This window comes from Numenius arquata, chromosome 2 (assembly GCF_964106895.1).
Source record: "Numenius arquata chromosome 2, bNumArq3.hap1.1, whole genome shotgun sequence".
Lineage (NCBI taxonomy): Eukaryota > Metazoa > Chordata > Aves > Charadriiformes > Scolopacidae > Numenius > Numenius arquata.
The window spans coordinates 53,976,955-53,995,117 of record NC_133577.1 but is presented as its reverse complement, the minus strand read 5'-3'; the positions used below and the strand labels follow the sequence as shown (position 1 = coordinate 53,995,117).

The 18,163-nt window shown below is 50.0% G+C and overlaps 1 protein-coding gene across 1 annotated transcript in view; it reads left to right on the top strand.

The window, feature by feature from the left end:
* The first annotated feature begins 13,118 nt into the window (after positions 1 to 13,118).
* RIN2 (Ras and Rab interactor 2) overlaps positions 13,119 to 18,163 on the top strand; it is a 93,107-nt gene continuing 88,062 nt past the window's right edge. Inside the window, exon 1 of the mRNA XM_074144267.1 lies at positions 13,119 to 13,268. The gene's annotated coding sequence lies outside the window, so the exon portion shown is untranslated. The remainder of the gene's footprint in view (positions 13,269 to 18,163) is intronic.

Sequence of the window (18,163 nt, the reverse complement as noted above, 5' to 3'; positions counted from 1 at the left end):
AGCTGGTTTCTTTGCACGAGGGCCACTTTTAGCCCTTTCTGACGTTTTTCAGAGCCAAGCCCAAACTTTCATATTTACCCGGCGGTGTCCCTGACCTAAAGAGCACCATCGCAGCCCGCCTGTAGTCAGCTTTGCACCACCAAGGCAGGCGGGGAGAGACCCGGTGCCCGCAGCTGGGGAAGGGGGAGTGGAGGGTGGTGTTTAAAATCATCTCACGGCCCAGCAGTTAGCTATTCAAGATCTGATAATTTTGTGGAGCTATAATGGAAAACATGGGGTTTGTACCGTTACGAAAGTCTTTGGCCGCTGAATGCGATCCCGGCTATCGCTTGTTCTAAAGCAGACTGGGATGAAACCGTAGAGATCTCTTGGGATTGTGCACGTGGTGAGTTTTTCTTGGTGCAGTCACAGCGTCAAAGCTGCAGGAAGCACAGCAATAAAAGTGAGTGATAGGAGCAGCTTTGGTTTGATTTGGGATCAAACGACACTGTCCGGGTTCCGTTTCACTGAGAGGGAAGGTTCTGGGATGCTTCTAACCGTAAGGAAGAAAATGTAGGTGGAACTGAGTGCAAATGCACATACAGTGTGTGTTCATTTACAGCCAGCCAGAAAACAAAAGAATCGGTGGTTTCTAGTAATACGATTCTAGCCAAAATAGCTTTTTATGAAGTCATCTTAGAAGTGTTAAAATGGTGGAGCCACAGACAAAACATTTGTTACCTTTTGAAATGAGTTACAATGGTTTTGTCATACCTGTACAAGTATTATAAGGTCAGTCTTTCTGTATGTTTGTTTTACAACTTGTTGTAGAATAGTCTTCTCTGCATAGCTGTTCCACTTGCCTGTGTAAGTTACAAATTTAACAGAAATGAAAGCATGCATTTTTCTCTGTTTGCTGGTAACCTATGAAATTAGAAACTTGTATTTCTGTGTTTTTAATGTGTTATACTATAAACAAAATTCACAGCACTATTGTCTATGGAATATCAAAAAGTTTTATTAGAATGAATTACTTTAAATGTTTTGTCATTTGATTTAATAATGTGTCAGACATCTACACTAAGACAATATAATGTTTATCAATAAAAATATCCTCTCTTTGTACTAACTTAACACTTCAGGGTGTGCTTGGACATAGGAGTAGAGCACCCCTGTGGGTCACAGTCCCAATGTTCTATTCATTTTTGGCCTAATTCTGAGAATGCTTTGTACCGCTCGGTTGAGCTGAGCATTGAATTAGGGAGGGAAGGAAGAAGAAGAGGGAGGTTTTATTCTTTGTATTGCCTTCGCCACTTGATGTGCGTTTGCTGGAAAGGTGTGGGCAGCACAATAGTCCGTGTCAAAGTTGGCTGGCTCCTGTGACCCCTCTACGTGTCGGAGTCCGTACAGAAACAAACACTTAGGGCGTTTTAGTTGCTGTTAGATAATGAGTCAAATTCCGCTCCGTTACAGCAATACAGATTTGAAATCACCGCACCGAAGTTAGCTATTCTCTTCCAGACGCAGGGGAGTGGGAGCTGATGGTCATTCTCACAGCTGGAAGGATTCTGTGCCCGTGACTGTTGAGCCACTGACAGCTGCGGGTATGAGATCCAGTCCTCCCTCTGCAGTTATATTTCTGGAGTAATACTTTCAGTAACGTTTGGAATAATAATGAGGGGGAGGTATTATCGTAACAGTTCTGCTGCAGCAGTTTCCATTACAGAAAGCTGCAGCAAACCTGTGGGAAAGGCTTGTTAAAAGGCACACCTCTGGAGCAGTAAAATACTTGCGCTGCTTTTCTTACTGCGCCAGCGGAGCAGAGACTGCGGTTTCCCCTTCTAAATCTGAGCCTGCCTCGGTGACGGGACTCTCCTTGCTTCTCCTCATCGCGTGAGGACGTTGGGACGCTTCAGCTGACCTCCCCTCCCGTTATACTTTCTCTGAAAGAAGGGCTTGAGCTCCTTGAATGAAAAGGCACGTAATGGGGACCGGCTGCCTCGCTGTCACGGTTTCAGCTGGGAGAGAGTTGACTTTCTAAAATACCTTTGCTTATGTTTTGTAACAGTCACTGCCAAAATGGTATCTTTCTTCTGAAGTACCCACCGTGTCCACAAGAAGCAGTGGTATGTCTTAGGCAGGAGAGGTTATTTATTTACACATCCGCGGCTATTTCCAGGTGCAGAAGAGTCCTGCGGCACGGAAAAGGCACACATGCTGGTCCCGCGTCTCTGTCCGTGAGCACAGAGATGAGGTGCTGCCTTTGATGTTAATGCAGAAAATGTCTTTCATCAGTGCAAGCCCAGCAGTTGCCTTGAAAATATTTTCCATTAGCTCAATTGTTTGCTTTCCAGCTCTGTGTGCTGGCAACCCAAAAGGTATGTTGGAATCCGCACAGATGCTGTGTCTCTGTAGAGACTTCCCCATGGCTGGTTTTCTGGTTCAAAGATAATCTTGCTTTTCGTCACAGTTTGGAGCTGTTCCAGTTGGCTGTTGGACTGTGAAGATACTCTCGCTCCCTACCCCCTGCCAAGGTGATATGCCAAATATGCATCTTTTTCGATTCAGCCTAGCGATTACTTCACTTTAGAAAACTTTGGTGCAACTTACAGCCTGAAAAGCTGGAAATTGGTTTTCAGAGGTCAGGGGAGTAATCGAATTTCTAGCCACTTTTGTTAAAGTTAGGAAAACCAGAGTGTTAAGGCAAGCCATCGTTGCTTTTGCTGGAGGAGTTATTGGAAAGTATCTCTTTCATATTCATGTATTCACTTTCGCGTTTTTAGAAGCTGTTGCTGTGTCGTCCTTGCCGTTACTCATCAGGCATCGCAAACCCTGCCTAAGCAAGGATGTGTATTTTTAGCGCAGAACGAAAAAAAATGAAACATCGGAGCATAAGTACAAAGTGGTGAAAACTAACCCTCCTCTCCTACCTGGCCTTCTTTATCCATCATAAAAGATGCCAAACTAAGGCACGAATCCTATTTATTTTCCCTTTGGAGGTCACTTCTAGCTTGCTTTACAGAGGCCTAACTTGTGTTTTTGCCACCCTGAGAGCTATTTGCTTTGAAATACCACTTCCAGAGATGAGAGAACTTTTCTCAGTAAGTTGCAGATAACAATCTCCCTCCAGGCTCTGCCCAATTGAGTTTGACCTGTTTGTTACGTCCTTTGCTGCTTGAATAAAACTGCATCTTCCTTCTTCTCAGCATAATGTCCTCTGACTGATAACTTGGAAGTCTTCGGTCATTCCAAAATCATGTTTGCAAGAGGACTGATTAATTCATGTCTCTGCTGCTGAGGGAAAGGTCTGTTCTTCTTTGTTTTAATCTTTGGACTGACATCTGGGGAAAAAAAAACAAAAACACAACAGACACACAAAACCGAAACAAAAACCCCTGTTTGTGGCTGATCTTTCCTTCCCTTTATACTGCAAGACAAATTATGCTATATGTACATCCCTAATACATACCCTAGCCTGAACTGGAGCATCAGACTAATTTTCCTTCCAAAATGTCATTCCAAGGACATTCTGACCCCGTGCCCTGCTCCCCGAGCCTGCCTTGACCTGCCCCAGCGCAGCCCACGGTCCCGCTGCACAACTGCCCACACCAGCCCTGTGGAACGTCAGCATCTGAGGAACCAGGACTTACATCTCATGCCTGAGGAATTCAAGCCCTTGCCTTCCTTTTTGTTTATCTAGTGAAGGAGGGAGAGCTTGGACGCAAGCCTCCACCCAAAACGTTTTTTTAGCCTCTTGGGGCTGCAGCCTCCCAGGACAGAGGCAGCAGAGAGAGCATGTCCTTGCAGCGCGGGAGGTACCTGCCACCACTGCTCAGCATTCCAAAAGAAATGCAATGCCCATTCAGTTGCAAAGAGCCATGGACAGAGCCACCTCTTAAGAGGAGGGATGAGGTGATGCATTCCAGAAAGGCTGGGGGCATTTCCATGCAACCCTCTGTCCCAGCCCTGGAGGTTCAGCTGCAGGCATCTCCCAGCTCAGTGAGCTGCCTGGGGAGACTTCCCACCTGAGGCTTCTCCCCATCCTTGCATGGGATGCCTAGACACGTTAACCACACCCTGGAGAATCATCACTTGGTGGTTAGGGCTTTCAGTGCCAAAACCCTTTATTAGGCAGCCTTCAGGTTGCTGGTGGGCTGCACAGCTCCTTCAGGGTTTCAGCTGCTGACCCTTGGGGCTGGGAGGTGGATGCACAGGGGTACTCCCAGCGCATCGTGCCGTCTAGAAAGCTCCTGAAGCAGAGGCAACATATGGCTGTGCCCCTGAAAGGGAAGTATGCAGACACGGGACTTGGGACAAACTGCAGGTATGTTGATTTTGTCTTTTTCCTCCCTGCCGCGATGGCAGCCAGCCCTCTTAGCAGAGCTGAGTATCCGCCAACTTCCCCTCCAGCTGCTTGAAGCGGGCCACGGCTAGCGTTCAGAGAGAAGGAGGCTCATCTTCATCCCGACAGGAGGCTGTCGGGAACAAACGGCGCTCTGTAACTGGTGTAAGCCTTCCTCCCAGCGCCAAGCAAATCGCTAGAGAAGTAGTAGTAGCACCAGAACAAACAAAACCAATGAAATACCACAGCCTGGAGAGAGCAGGTGCGATGAAACCACTTCAAACCAGAGTTCTGCTCGCACAAGAAGATTTTACCCGTGAGCCTTTAAAGAATGAATGAGGAGGGGGGGGAAGTGGCATAATTAATGTATCAGCTGCAGTGGAAACGTCTCAAGCAAGTAACATTAAAAAAAGAACTCTGCTATTAATCTTTGCGTGTGTGAACTTAAATCAACGCTTGTCCTGCCTAAAATTCTTTTGTGCTGACTGAAGTGAGAGCTTGGATTTTAGAAGTGTATTTTCTAATGTTGCAGAGCGATGCCATCTAGGGCATATAGGCTTAAAAATACCAACAGGAATGCTACCCATCCTTAGTGACAGAGCTCGCTGGAGCGAATATTAATAACTGGCTCATCGCATATGCCTTAGGCCTGTTGGGATTTGGTCATTTTCAATATCTGCTTCTAGTTTTCCGGAGTATGCTCTGTGTCAGATATTAATGGATAGTTTTGTCTCAACTGGAAAGTAATGAGTTTCTGTATGTACCTTATTTCCTCCCTAAATCCGCTTGATAGCTTTCATCTGTGCAGCACAGCGGGGATTACCGATGGTCTCTCTGATCTTCAACTACTCAAGGACTCCACTAGAGCTGTGATTAGAGCAGCGGTACACTTAGACAACAGATTAAAATATTAAACATAACAGGCAAGATCTTGGCATCCTTATTCAAAAAGCTACTTGCTCTGTTACTGAGATCCTCCCATTCAAACCAGGCTGCCTGTAGAATATGGGTCTGCATTAACTGAAAGTGTCTCAAGAACCTGGCCTGGTTGCTGCTCTGTCCTCGCTCCCGGCTGTCGCAGCTCTCTCCAGGCTGAAGATTAAGCGCTGAATAGAAGTAGGTAGCAATCTTCTGGGTTCAGTGGACATCCGTGGCAATAACTACTTGTGAACCTGGACTCACGTGTATTATATTTTAGGTATTATTTTGTCCTCTTGCTTTCTACCATTTGACTTCATAATGCTTGGCCTTTCTAAGAAATGGTAACGACATTTAGTGCTTCTCTAGACCAGTATTGTTTATCTCTGTAATGGGTTTTCTTGTTCTACATACACAAATTTGCTCCCCACTGGAGAAGAGCGAGGGCTTTAACGCTCAAATCAATCTCGGGAGGTCCTTCAAACTCCAAAGCTGCATACCAGCTTCTGGACCAACCACCTTCTGCCCGCTTCTGTAGGAGTTACTCTTGGAGCCGATCATCCTCAGGTTATTGGCCTTAGATGACTTAGCTGGTTTTACAATCTGCTCCAAACTGAAGGCAAAACACTTGGCTGTAACTTGAAAGCACATTGGAAAATGTTAATACTTCCACTAATAAAGACAAGGGCTTTGAAGGTAGCTACAGGCGTTTTTTTTTTCCACTCATCCTTGAATGATGGTGGTCTTGTTGCCGCCCCAGTGAAGGGAGGGCCTGATTCTCCTCCGGGTTTGTAGCGGTCTGGTTCGGCTGCCAAGAGATAATAAAGCAGAAATGGCATTGCCTGTGGGCACAAATACGCACGTACACGTAGGCACGGCGAAGCAGTGGAAACCTTGGGAAGCAATGGGCAGATGTTAACAGTATTAATTAAGAAGCAGAAATTACATTACATTTGTCTTGGGTCTAGTAAAACAGCGCACTGTTGAAACGTCACGCTGAAGCGACAAATAATTAGTGGATCACAGTTCTCCCTAGTGATCTGTTTGCCCATAAATTGCTGCAGTGTGTGTCACGTCGCGTTGTAACTGGAGATTTGAAGCACAGTTGACTTTATTTAGGAAACAATTTTATGGCCAGGCTACAAACACTCTCTTTTCCCCCCACCCCTTCTTTCTTCTCCAGTAGTGTTGTAAAGATGAAAGGGTGACTCACACAATCATTACTTTCCTGCAAGTTAAGACAGTTGCGAGAGAAGGACTGGAAATGCCAGCCTGTGTTTCTGGAAGATGATGAGAGGGTGTTCGCGTTTGGCAGTACCGCAAGCACCATAATGAAGGCAGAGGCTAGTTTCTTCAGTAGCTGGGACTCCCAAACGCTTTAAAACTGGTGTCCAAACTTGAATCGACTCAAGTCGCTGTGCTTCAGTGGTGGGTCTGAGACAGCATCAGTGATTCAGCGTTCAGGTGGAGCGAGGAAGCGATTACCTAAACGAAGGTCCTACCGCCCTAGACGGTGTCACATAAAAAAGACACACGTTCAGCAGTGGGATCAGAATATGGCTGTGATTCTTCCCAAGTTCCTGAGGATTACTCACAGCTAGTGTCTGGCAGTCATCGTCTCCCTGGACAGAGATCTCATCACTACTCTCATGTCACTTTGGCTCAGGCTGAGGAGAAAGGAATAGCTTTTGGCACATTCGCAACTGGAATGAGGTTTCATTGGCAGCCAGAGGCTCGTTATTGTGCCTTCCCTTCTTGCTCCCTGAAGGAGGCTGCTGGTGAGGAGAGGGATCAAATGCCATGGCCCTCGCATCTTCCTTACGCAGTGCTCAGCGAGGGCAGGACGTGTGAGGTGCCCCTGGGTTGTTCTCGACCTGCAGCCTGCAGGGACCTTCTGAGAAACTTGGGGTTCTGGTCCCACACGCTCTTTGAGAGCTGGGACGTCAAAGGGCTCCTACATCCCTGTACAGGTACACATTTTATTTGAATACCGTTTTCAAAAAAGTACTTCAAATTAAAAGAGAGGGAAGGTAAGAAGTGCGTGCTGCTGAGCAGCTACTGCAGTTAGAGAGCATTTCCACTTACACATTTCCTGGCTGTGGGGAAGGCGCATGAAGACCAGCCACTGCCAGATCGCTCCTCAGAACCCCACAATGGAAATCCGTCTTGGTGTGGGGGAGCTGTTGGAAAAGCTGTTGGCCAGATCTGCCTTCATGGGCCAAGAGCTGAACTTAAGAGCACAGCACCGTGAAATAATGAAAGGGCAATTTCTTCCCGTGGATGTAGCGACTAACAATCATAAACAACTTGATTCCAGCTCTTTGCTCTCAACCGGAAAGAAGAAAAAAATATGAAGAAGCAAAAAGTTTGGCTCTGTTATGAGTACGGAAAATAGAAGACACACAGTTTCTCCTTCCATATAGCAGATGCCGTAGGAAGAAGCAGAAGTGACCTGGGGCTTTTTTCATAACATTTGTCCAGCCTGATTTTTATGCCATTTGTGTAGACTTCAGTTCAATAAATACAAGAGCGCTGTATACTTTAATAAATGCATGCTAATGCCCTGCGGTTAATGGGATGACCAGTGAAAAGAGTTTCTTGTTAAGAATCATGCAGGCAGAGCTGGGAAGGGGACTGAAATCTCTTGAAAACCAGGTTAATCCACAAGACGTCATCTCTTTCAAGAAACATTCTTCCCTATCATTGTCAAGCTTTCCGCTGAGGGTAGCAATCAAACGTGACGTGGTGAATGTGCCAGGCTCATCTGAGCACTGAGGCAAGTTTTTATGCAACGAGAACTTTATCAAAATACGGTAATGAGGATGCGAAGCAAAGTGCGGTCCTGGGGAACCACTGTGTTGCCTCAGAAGGGAGAACTGACCAGTAAGACCTAAGTCTTACTATTTGAAGCTATTCTGAAGCTGTTTCTTTGCCTGACATCGACGTCTGTGCTCATGGAAATGGCAAGAGGCAGCCAGAAGTCAAAGGGTTCAACACTCAGCCTTCTCAAAACCCACCCCCAGGGATTAAATCCCATCCCTGTGCCCGCTCCATTAATTCAAACGGTGGCTTTGTCTGTGTGACAGTTCAAACAGTGAACACACAACAACAAGATTAACCACTTTCTCATTTGCAGGATGTCAGCATCTCGGCTCACCAGTTCCAGGCGCCAGCAAATTAATGATCTGCTCTATTTTATTCTCATATTGGCAGGATCCCTCAGCCCGGGCTGTCCGAAAGGACCAGGATCATTGTCCTATCCAAATGCAGGGAACACCCTCTCCTACAGTGATTTTAGGTGTTTGCCTCATTCACACTGAGCAGTGTAATGTGGCCAGAAGGTTGCTGTGGAAGGGGAAATTATTTTTTTCATGGGGAGAGGATGCAAGGTGACCCCACCACATGTACCAGGCAGGCATGGGTTAGCAGTAGAGCAAGCGATGCTCACAGATAGCCAGCCTGAAGAGCACCAGGCTATGTTGGAAAGGCTGCTTTTGGGGAATCCCCATAGAATCACAGAATCATTTAGGTCGGAAAAGACCTTTAAGATCGTCAAGTCCAACTGTAAACCTAGCACTGCCTAGTCCACCACTAAACCATGTCCCTGAGCACCACATATACATGTCTCTTAAATGCCTCCAGGGATGGTGCCTCAACCACTTCCCTGGGCAGCCCGTTCCAATGCTTGATAACCCTTTCAGTGTAATAATTTTTCCTAATATCCAACCTGAACCTCCCCCGGCGCCACTTGAGGCCGTTTCCTCTTGTCCCATCGCCTGTTCCTTGGGAGAAGAGACCGACCCCCCCCCCGGCTACACGCTCCTTTCACGAGTTGTAGAGAGTGAGGTGGTCTCCCTTCAGCCTCCTTTTCTCCAGGCTGAACACCCTCAGCTCCCTCAGCCTCTCCCCAGAAGACTTGTTCTCCAGACCCCTCACCAGCTCCATTGCCCTTCTCTGGACCCGCTCCAGCACCTCAAGGTCTTTCTTGTCGTGAGGGGCCCAAAACTGGACACAGCACTTGAGACGGGGCCTCACCAGTGCCCGGTACAGGGGGAAGATCACTGCCCTACTCCTGCTGGCCACACTGTTCCTGACCCAGGCCAGGATGCTGTTGGCCTTCTTGGCCACCTGGGCACACTGCTGGCTCATGCACCCTACCCTCAAGCTGATCAACACTCCTGCACAACTCGGTGTCATCTGCAAACTTACTGAGGGTGCACTCGATCCCCTGGTCCAGATCATTAATAAAGATATTAAACAGCGTTGCCCCCAGTACCGAACCCTGGGGAACACCGCTTGTCACTGACCACCAACTGGATTTAACTCCGTTCACCCAGAAGTGGGACGAGAAGCGTGGGTTGTCCTGGCCCGGGATCCAGCTGCACATCTGCACCAGCTCTGCCTCGCAGCCCTGGGGAGACAGAGTTCCCAGCTGCCTGCGACTTCTCCTGGCACTCTCCTTCCGCGCGGCTTTTTGAGGTTCCTGATGTCTCTCCTGTGGCTTTTGGCTGTATGAAGTGTTGGAGTATATGGTTATACAGGCTCAGGATGGCTGTCTGCCTCGGCACCAGTGAATCCTGGACTAAGAAGTTCTCTCCATGACACCGAAATTTTGTTGATGGTGAAGTATCCTCTGGATCTGGGAAACGAAGAGGTGGAACAAGGAGAGATTCTGCTTCCCTGTACAAGGCAGGTCATGGCTGAGCCCAGAACAACTCAGGATGGCAATACCAGCCTTGCCACAGCTTGCAGAAAAACTAGTTGGCTCAGTTCTGTGGCTTTTGTTCACTTGTTGGTTTGTGGGTTTGTTTGGTGTGTGTTCCAGGTGTGTAAGTATATACGTCCCCTCTGCTTGCTGTATGAAAAAGCCATTAGGAAAATTAAAACAACTAGGTCTGTTTTGCTCTCAAGCAGTTTTTGCTGTGCCTCCTTCATGCAGTTGGATCCTCTTCCCCCTCCTCCTTTGTTACAAAACACAGCCGAGTGCCAATGTTGTTTTGCAAACGAGAACAAGAAATCCGACTTAACAGCCCAAACTGTGATACGCAAGATACTGCCGAGGGATAAGAGTTTGAATGTACTGAAGTAATCGCTGTCACGTGCTATGAACTGAAACACACACCGTGTTTTAAGGCAAGAAAAGATCCCTCTGAAGCCATCAGTGAACGGGACCAGGCTCTGGAGGGCTGGTGTGGATGCAGTTCCACGGCTGGGAGACGGCACAGGTAGATCCCCAGGGACTCAGCTGCCTTTGCTGTAAAAAAAAAAAAAAAAAAAAAAAAAAAAAAGGTGCTGTAGTTTCTTTCTCTTCCCCCTCCTGCAGAGCTCACTGCGCTGTGGCAGGCTTCTAGGATAGGAGCCAGTGGAAGGAGGAAAGTCTCTTGGTGTAGGAATCTTGGCTACCACGAGAGGAGCTAGCTGAAAAATTAGTAGTTGCTGCTGCTTGCTGCAGTCGCCAGCGCGTGACAACAGCTAAGCGAGTCTGTTTCCTAATCCCCTGGCTATCTGCTCGAGACACTGGGGATTCCAGAAACACTGTTTCCCTCTGTACTTGCAATGGAAATAAGAAACGGGTGGTTTGATTTTTAGAGCTAAAGTATATACTGCCCAGGCCCAGTCAAAACTAAATTACGTGGGAAAGCCTCCCTCACCTCACTGGGGTGTATAATACAGCGATGCGGCGGCTTGGGGTGCCATTTCTTGTCCAGACTAGTCGAGTCCTCTAGGTCATCCCACCAATGCTTAAAGCCTCCTGCCTACACATTGTTCTCTGTCCCACACCAGTACGATGACAAAATATAGCCCAGCCATTCAGGGCTTGGAAAAAAAATAATCTTCTTATAATCTTCTTTTCTGTGGGCTTACTGTATTTTTAAAAATGACGCCAAGCCCAAGCTCAGAGCTGGATTGAGGGGGAATCTCAATCAGGGATAAGTAAAAAACACAAGCCATGAAACTTCACCCGGTATCTCGGGTACTCGAGAGGCTTTATGCAGCAGTCTTTTCCAGTAAATTTCCTCCGGTCCTTAGAGCTCAGTTCTGCTCCGGTCCGGCAAGGCTGGCTGTGTCCTAACCTGCCTCTCATTTACTGCCTCCTGTTTGCTTTTGTTTTCCTCTGTGGCGAGCAGGCACCTTACCGAACTGCTCCCAGATGCTTTTTGGGGGCAGTGGTGCCTCCCCGCTCTCTGTAAGGGTAGCCAAGGGCTCTGACAGCTATGCCAAGCCAGGCACTGTAAAACCGGACTTCAGTACCATCTCCTAGGCTACCTGAATAAACATCAGCACCTTCGGGAGGCAGCAGGACTGAAAAGTCAGTCACAGTATGCCTTGTGACAAATGGATTTTAATGCCGAAGCGCCGCGTGGTGTGCGTTGGCAGGTGGAGCAGAAAGGTTTCGGTGGCCCTCAAGGCAGCTCGCAGAGCTCACCACTGCTTTCCCAACCGGCAAGCGGGATCACTTCAGCTGCCTCCAGCTCACGCCACAGAAGTTTCACACCTCTGTGTCAGAAGACAGCTATAGATCACATGAAAGCTGCACCAACAGAAGCTGCTCAGATGGATTAATCAGTTGCCTCCGTGAGCCAACCAGGTCTCTTATGCCTGAAGATTAATGGCCACTTTCACGGAAGCCGTGGGTTAATGTAAATGTCACCACCTTGTAAATAAGACATAGAAACATAGAACCGTTGCTTTGTCCCACTTCCTCAAAACTAGGTGGACTTCCACCTTTCATTTTAGTGGTCTGAATTTTGGAATTGCTGTACCCCCCCTTTAAGCAGGTTTTTCCACCGGTGTGTGTCTTTGAAGATGTTCCTAATCATGCTTGACATGCCAGCTGCTGTCCTTGGCGCGGCTGCTAGCATTTTAAATGGGTTCTCTATGTACAGAGAAAGCAGCTGCCAGACTGGAAGGAAAAACCCCTTGCTCTCCATTGTTTTGTCATTGAAATAACTCGCACCGAAATAAATCTAATAAACTTGTGAAACATGGGGCGTTAGGATCCTGGGATGAGCTGTGGGATACGCGCGTCCTAGCGGCATCCACGCTGCGGTTTATTCCTCTCCAGTTCGTTAGCTGAAGTCGGCGAAAAGAGCACGTCGGAGGGATCCCACAGCCGGCAGGGCAGTGAATTAAAAGAATAAGGCTAGGTACGGCTGGAAGGTTTGCTTACCTAAGTATGAGTTAGCAAATATAACTCGGCTGACCACAAACAGGGGCTTACCCCCTTGCAGAGCTTACGGTAAGTAACAAGACAGGAAGGCGCGTATGTGGGTAGCGATCCTGAGCAACGTTATCTTACCTCTGACGAACGGGGAGCTCCAAGAGGGAGGTAGCATACGGTAACGAATTACTGGAAATTAATGAAGATGTTAATTAGTCCTTGCATGGATGTGTATGTGTGAAGCGCACATATGATGTTAAACTGACTCTGTCTGGCACGCACATCTGGAGGAGCGATCCCCTCTGCCTCCAGCGCTGCAATAAAGGATACCTGCTTCATACTCATCCCCGCCATTGACTCCTGATTTCGTCTTTCACGGCGTCAGCAGAAAGGTGCAGGAGAACACCCCCACACACACACCTTCTTCTCTCCCCCGGGGGAGGTCGTAGGCCGCGACCGTCCCCGCAGCCGGCGGAGCCCCTGGAGCCCACCCTGGCTCCGTCCTCGGGGCGCCCCCGATGCCGGTACCGGCCCTTCCCTCCAGGAGGGAGCAGCGGCCGGAGAGGGGCCGGGACGCTCCCCAGCGCAGCCGCCCGGCCCCGGGCCCGGCGGGGCTGAGGGAAGGCCGGGAGCGGAGCGGGAGGCGGGCGCATGGCGCAGGCGCTGGGCCCCAGGGGGGGAGCCGGCTCCGGGGTGAAGGGAGGGGCGGCCGCAGCCGAGCCGAGCCGAGCCGCAGCCGAGCCGAGCCGAGCCGAGCCGCGCGGCGGGCACAAAGCCGCGGCCCCTCCCCGTCCCTCGGCCCGGCCGGCCCTTTCCCGCCCCCCCCCGCCCCGCTCAGCGCTGCCCGTTGCTGGCCGGCGGTGCGAGGTAAGGGGCGGGCGAGGGGATCGCGGCCCGCCGGGGCCGGGCGGAGGGAGGGGGGCCTTCCCCGAACACCCGCCGCCAGAGCGGGCGGGCCGGGGGGAAGCGGGGGCGGCGGAGCAGGCCGGTGCCGGCCGCTGGGGCGCCGGGAAGCATCGCCCTCCGTCCCGCCGGGACGCAGGTGAGGAGCCGGGCTGCAGCCGGCGCGCCCTTCCTCGCCCCCTTCCCCAGCTGGGCCGCCGGCTCCTCCGGCGGTGGCGGCGGCCGAGGGGAGGCCGGGTCCGGCCCCGTCTCCCCGCGGCAGTTCTCGGGGGAAGGATGGGGGGGGGGGGGACGCGCTGCAGGGCCGGCGCCCCCCCCCCCGGGCCGGTGCTCCCTCGCCCGGCGGCAGGCCTCTGCCCGGGGACCCCGCCGGTGGTGTGCCTGCGGCCGCGCCGTCTGGCCGGGCATCCCGCCTGCCGCTCCTCCCTTCCCTGTAGCCGGGCCGGGCGGCCCTGGAAGGAGAGGCTGGGTGCGCGGTGGCGGTGCGGGGCTGGCCCGGCTCGGCCCGCCGGCAGCCCAGCCAGGCCAAAGGCAGAGTGCTCAGCCTGGGCGTCTGCGTCCCTCTTCTGACCCGAATAAGGGCACCTGGGGCCCAAAAGGCAGAGAGACAATATATGTCTGGCCGGCTTCTCCTGCTGCTTTCTCTTCTTAAATATTTCCCTATGAACATTACGGTAAAAGCTTATTTTAAATCACACAGGTCTGACTTGGTAGATGTAGGAAAGCAGAAGGCGTGCTTTCCTCTGTTAGATTAATTCTTTTGTCTTCTCATCCTTCCAAGCCGCTCGACTCTCACTTGTTTTATTTGCTCATTTCCTAAAGTGTAACTCCCGAGGAACATCTCCCTGTGCCTTTGCCAGCGCAGCTGTGTTGATGAGGATTGAGCAAAACACGGTTTTCCACCTGGTAGTATTGCTGTGCGGGCAAAAGCCCCTGGGGGGGTTAAACAGGACCATGCTTGCCGGAGTGCCCTCTCTCCACTGGAACGTGGGGAACAGCTGAGCTGGAGTTAATTGCCTTTGCAGAAGCCTGTGTTTGCCCAGGTGGAGGCTGTAGGGCCGGTGAGGCGGTGGTGAGAAGGGCAGGTACCGGGAGCTGCAGACTCCACCGCTCTGCAGCCACCCTTGTCTTCAATTCAGCGATGCCTGTGCTGACTCTGAGTAATCCTGTGTTTTCCTGGGATAAAATATGCCACTTTAGCTGTGGAACCCAGCTCTGACCTTTCCTCGGACTAGATCTGTGTAAAGTTTCCTTATTTTTAGATCTATTTAGCTCTAAAAATATTTGTTTGTTAATGGTTTACTTGAGACCTGAATATTTAATTAGATGAGCAAGAAGACCGTGGTAAATAGAGGTGTCTGTTAATCGCACAGCTACGCGGGAGGATTGTGCTGTGATGCATTTACATGGAGCGGTCCCCTGTGTTTTACCATATGTAATCCTAGGGTGGGTTTAATTTCATTGAGGGGATTTGTATTCAATCCACTGTCTCATTCTATGTGCTAATTAAAAACATTAAGTAATAATTACCAAGAATATCAGCAATATCGACTCGTCTGAACGTGATGGAACGGCTGTGTGGATCGAGACTCCTGTGCGTTGCTAGGAATGCACTCGGCAAACGGGTTTTGGGGCTGACTTTTTTTTTTGCTTCAAGGGATTTGTGTGCTTTTCAGACTCTTTATATTTGGCGAACTTGTAAGTGTTCGGATGTTTTGGTTTTGCCCCTCACCAGGTTCGGGATCAGAGAATACCCTTGGAAATGGTCTCTCAGGGTGAGGTATCCCTGGTATCTGTCAAGACCGGGTTGTGCAGTAGCTGCCGTGTGGGTTTCCTCTCTGGCTAAGGCTTTAAAAGGACAGCGAATGTAAATACTAGTCTGGGCTGAGAAATCGCTCCTGTTCTGCTTCAGGATTTTGAGGCTGCTTGAAAAACTTGTGGTGGCTCGACGAAAGTTTTGTGCTGAACAAGGCGCAACCCCGGGAATGCGTAATCTCCGCTATTCAGAGTGCAGGTGGCCCAACTGTGAGGGGTTTTGGGGGGCATTTTTAAAATTTTGTTCGGAAGTTCAAATCCTCTTGCGTGAGGCCGTGCTGGCCGGGGGGTCTGCTGGCAGCCTCTGCTCCTGGCACGGCGGGGTAAGGTGTGTTGGGGGCTCTCGTGGCTGAGTTTTGGTGGGTTGCTCTGTCGCCCAGTTGCGCTCCCAGCCAACTCCGGTGTCCCGTGCTCCGGCTCCGAGGCCCCGCTGGGAGGTGCGGTCGTGGTCTCTGTGTGAAACTGCCCCAGCGTCCCTCCTCCCTAGCTCCCTGAAGCATAATATAGCGTGGGAGGGTTTAGATGGGTGGCTAACGGGACCGGGAAAGTTGGCTCCTGTTGTTCTCGAGTATATCTGATGTGGAAGACGAATAGCTCTTTTGCTTAAGGCTCAGGGGCATTTTCGGATTGTTTCTAAAGATAGATCAAACAGAGTAGTTACAAAGGCACCGAATGAATACTGTGGTGATGGAATTTTTCACAAAGGTGAATTTTTCACATTTTTCACACTGCTTTTTTTTTGGGGGGGGGGGGGGAGCAGAACAATGCTGTCAAGATAACAAGCTCTTTAATTGCTATCTACTAGGACAACGTAGCTGTCACATCGTGGTGATAAGTGATATAATTCCTCTCCCACCGGCCGGGGAGAGTTGATAGAGTACTGTATGACATAGATATCACCTCAGCCCTTTTCTTAACGTGTTACCAAACTGCTAGCACGGCTTAAGAGCCCTGTAGGATCATTGAGGGGCTGAAAGGGGGTCAACAGCAAATTTGTCGTCCTACCTTGCAGACGTAGTGACTTCAAGCACGGAGTGGAGCAACATCCAGAAAACCGGTTCTGTGGTCATGTGTATTGCAGCCTCCGTGGTTGTGCAGGACTGGCCCGTGGCTCTAAATACTTGGCATACCTTCCAGATCTCGAAAATAAGAGGTTTACCTACCTCTAATCTGTAATTGGACATGTGTCAAGATGTGTCTCAAAAAAACCCTCTAAAGTTCCTTACTTAGGAGTTGCTTGGAGAAAATGCTAAGCAGAGTCAAGTGTCACCAGTTAAACTGTTTGTTTTGTTCGAGTCACGTATCCTTGGGTTGGTAGGGTGTATCGGGAGAGGCGATGGAAGCGTAACTAGGCATTTGGCACCCTCTGTTAAGTTGGGTCATTGTGTGACAAAACACTGAGATGCTGTAGCAGGGACGGCGTGGATAACCACATGAAGCTCAACCAGGCCAAGTGCAGGGTCCTGCACCTGGGACGTGGCAATCCCAGGCACAAATACAGGTTGGGCGGAAAATGGCTGGAGAGCAGCCCTGAGGAGAAGGACTTGGGGGTGTTGGTGGATGAGAAGCTCAACATGAGCCGGCAATGTGCACTGGCAGCCCAGAAAGCCAACTGCATCCTGGGCTGCATCAAGAGAAATGTGGCCAGCAGGGCGAGGGAAGGGATTCTACCCCTCTACTCTGCGCTCGTGAGACCCCACCTGGAGTACTGTGTCCAGCTTTGGAGCCCTCAACACAGGAAGGACATGGACCTGTTGGAATGGGTCCAGTGGAGGGTCACGAAGATGATCAGAGGGATGGAGCACCTCCCCTATGAAGACAGGCTGAGAGAGCTGGGGTTGTTCAGCCTGGAGAAGAGAAGGCTCCGGGGAGACCTCAGAGCAGCCTTCCAATATCTGAAGGGAGCCTACAGGAGAGCCGGAGAGGGACTCTTTGTCAGGAGATGTAGTGACAGGACAAGGGGTAATGGTTTTAAACTGGAAGAGGGGAGATTTAGATGAGATATTAGGAGGAAATTCTTTCCTGTGAGAGTGGTGAGGCACTGGAACAGGTTGCCCAAGGAAGCTGTGGATGCCGCATCCCTGGAAGTGTTCAAGGCCAGGCTGGATGGGGCTTTGAGCAACCTGCTCTAGTGGAGGTGTCCCTGCCCATGGCAGGGGGGTTGGAACTCCATGATCTTTAAGGTCCCTTCCAACTCTAACCATTCTGTGATTGTATGATATGAGGCTCTATTTTCCCATACGTGTCTTAGTTTGGAACATTGAAAATGAAATTATTCCTGACACACAAAATGCTCCAGCAAGACACTTAATGCAATACGGTTGTTCTGTATCTTCTTATGGAGCATGTTACTGGGAACTGGAAAGGATGTCGCATCCACGTCTTAGCATTTATGGTGCTTATGACCTAGAATAGGACTACTTGTGGTTATTAGTTTTATTTGAGGCTTTACCACCTGCAGTTATCCTGGGTGACAGCACGTTGGCTCAGCCTACCATACTTGTTCAGGAGGCTGAGTATTTGCAGTTTGAGCAGGACAAAGGAGAAAGGGCTGGCGAGGACATGGAACTTTCTTTGTCTCTCGGCTGCTGTGAGGTGTGACACGGTTTGTTTGTGGAAGGGCGGCTGCTACTGCTTTGTGTTCTTGGCTGTGGGGTCTGAAGTGCTTATGTGATCTGATCCTGCTTTGGGTCTGGGCCCTGTGTGATACTTACCTGACAGGGGGGACGTTCTATTCTATAACCCAGCCTGTGTTAATTTGGTTTAGAGGGCCTCTTGTAGGTAGACCAAGACAAACACATGCAGTCTTTCCTCTGCCACCTTCTTCTGCAACGCTTCTGCTGAAATGAAAGGTAATGAAGGACATTACCGAGCATCGTGGCAAGTCTTAGCCCATGGCTGCCTCCACACTGGACCTCCTGCCCTGAAAAGCACCCTCTCTCCCAGCTGATGATGTGGTTGGACCCGATATCTGAAAGGTCGCTTCCAACCTAGACAATTCTATGTGGTTGGCGAGATGGAGACAAAGGTTTATACAGTGTGGA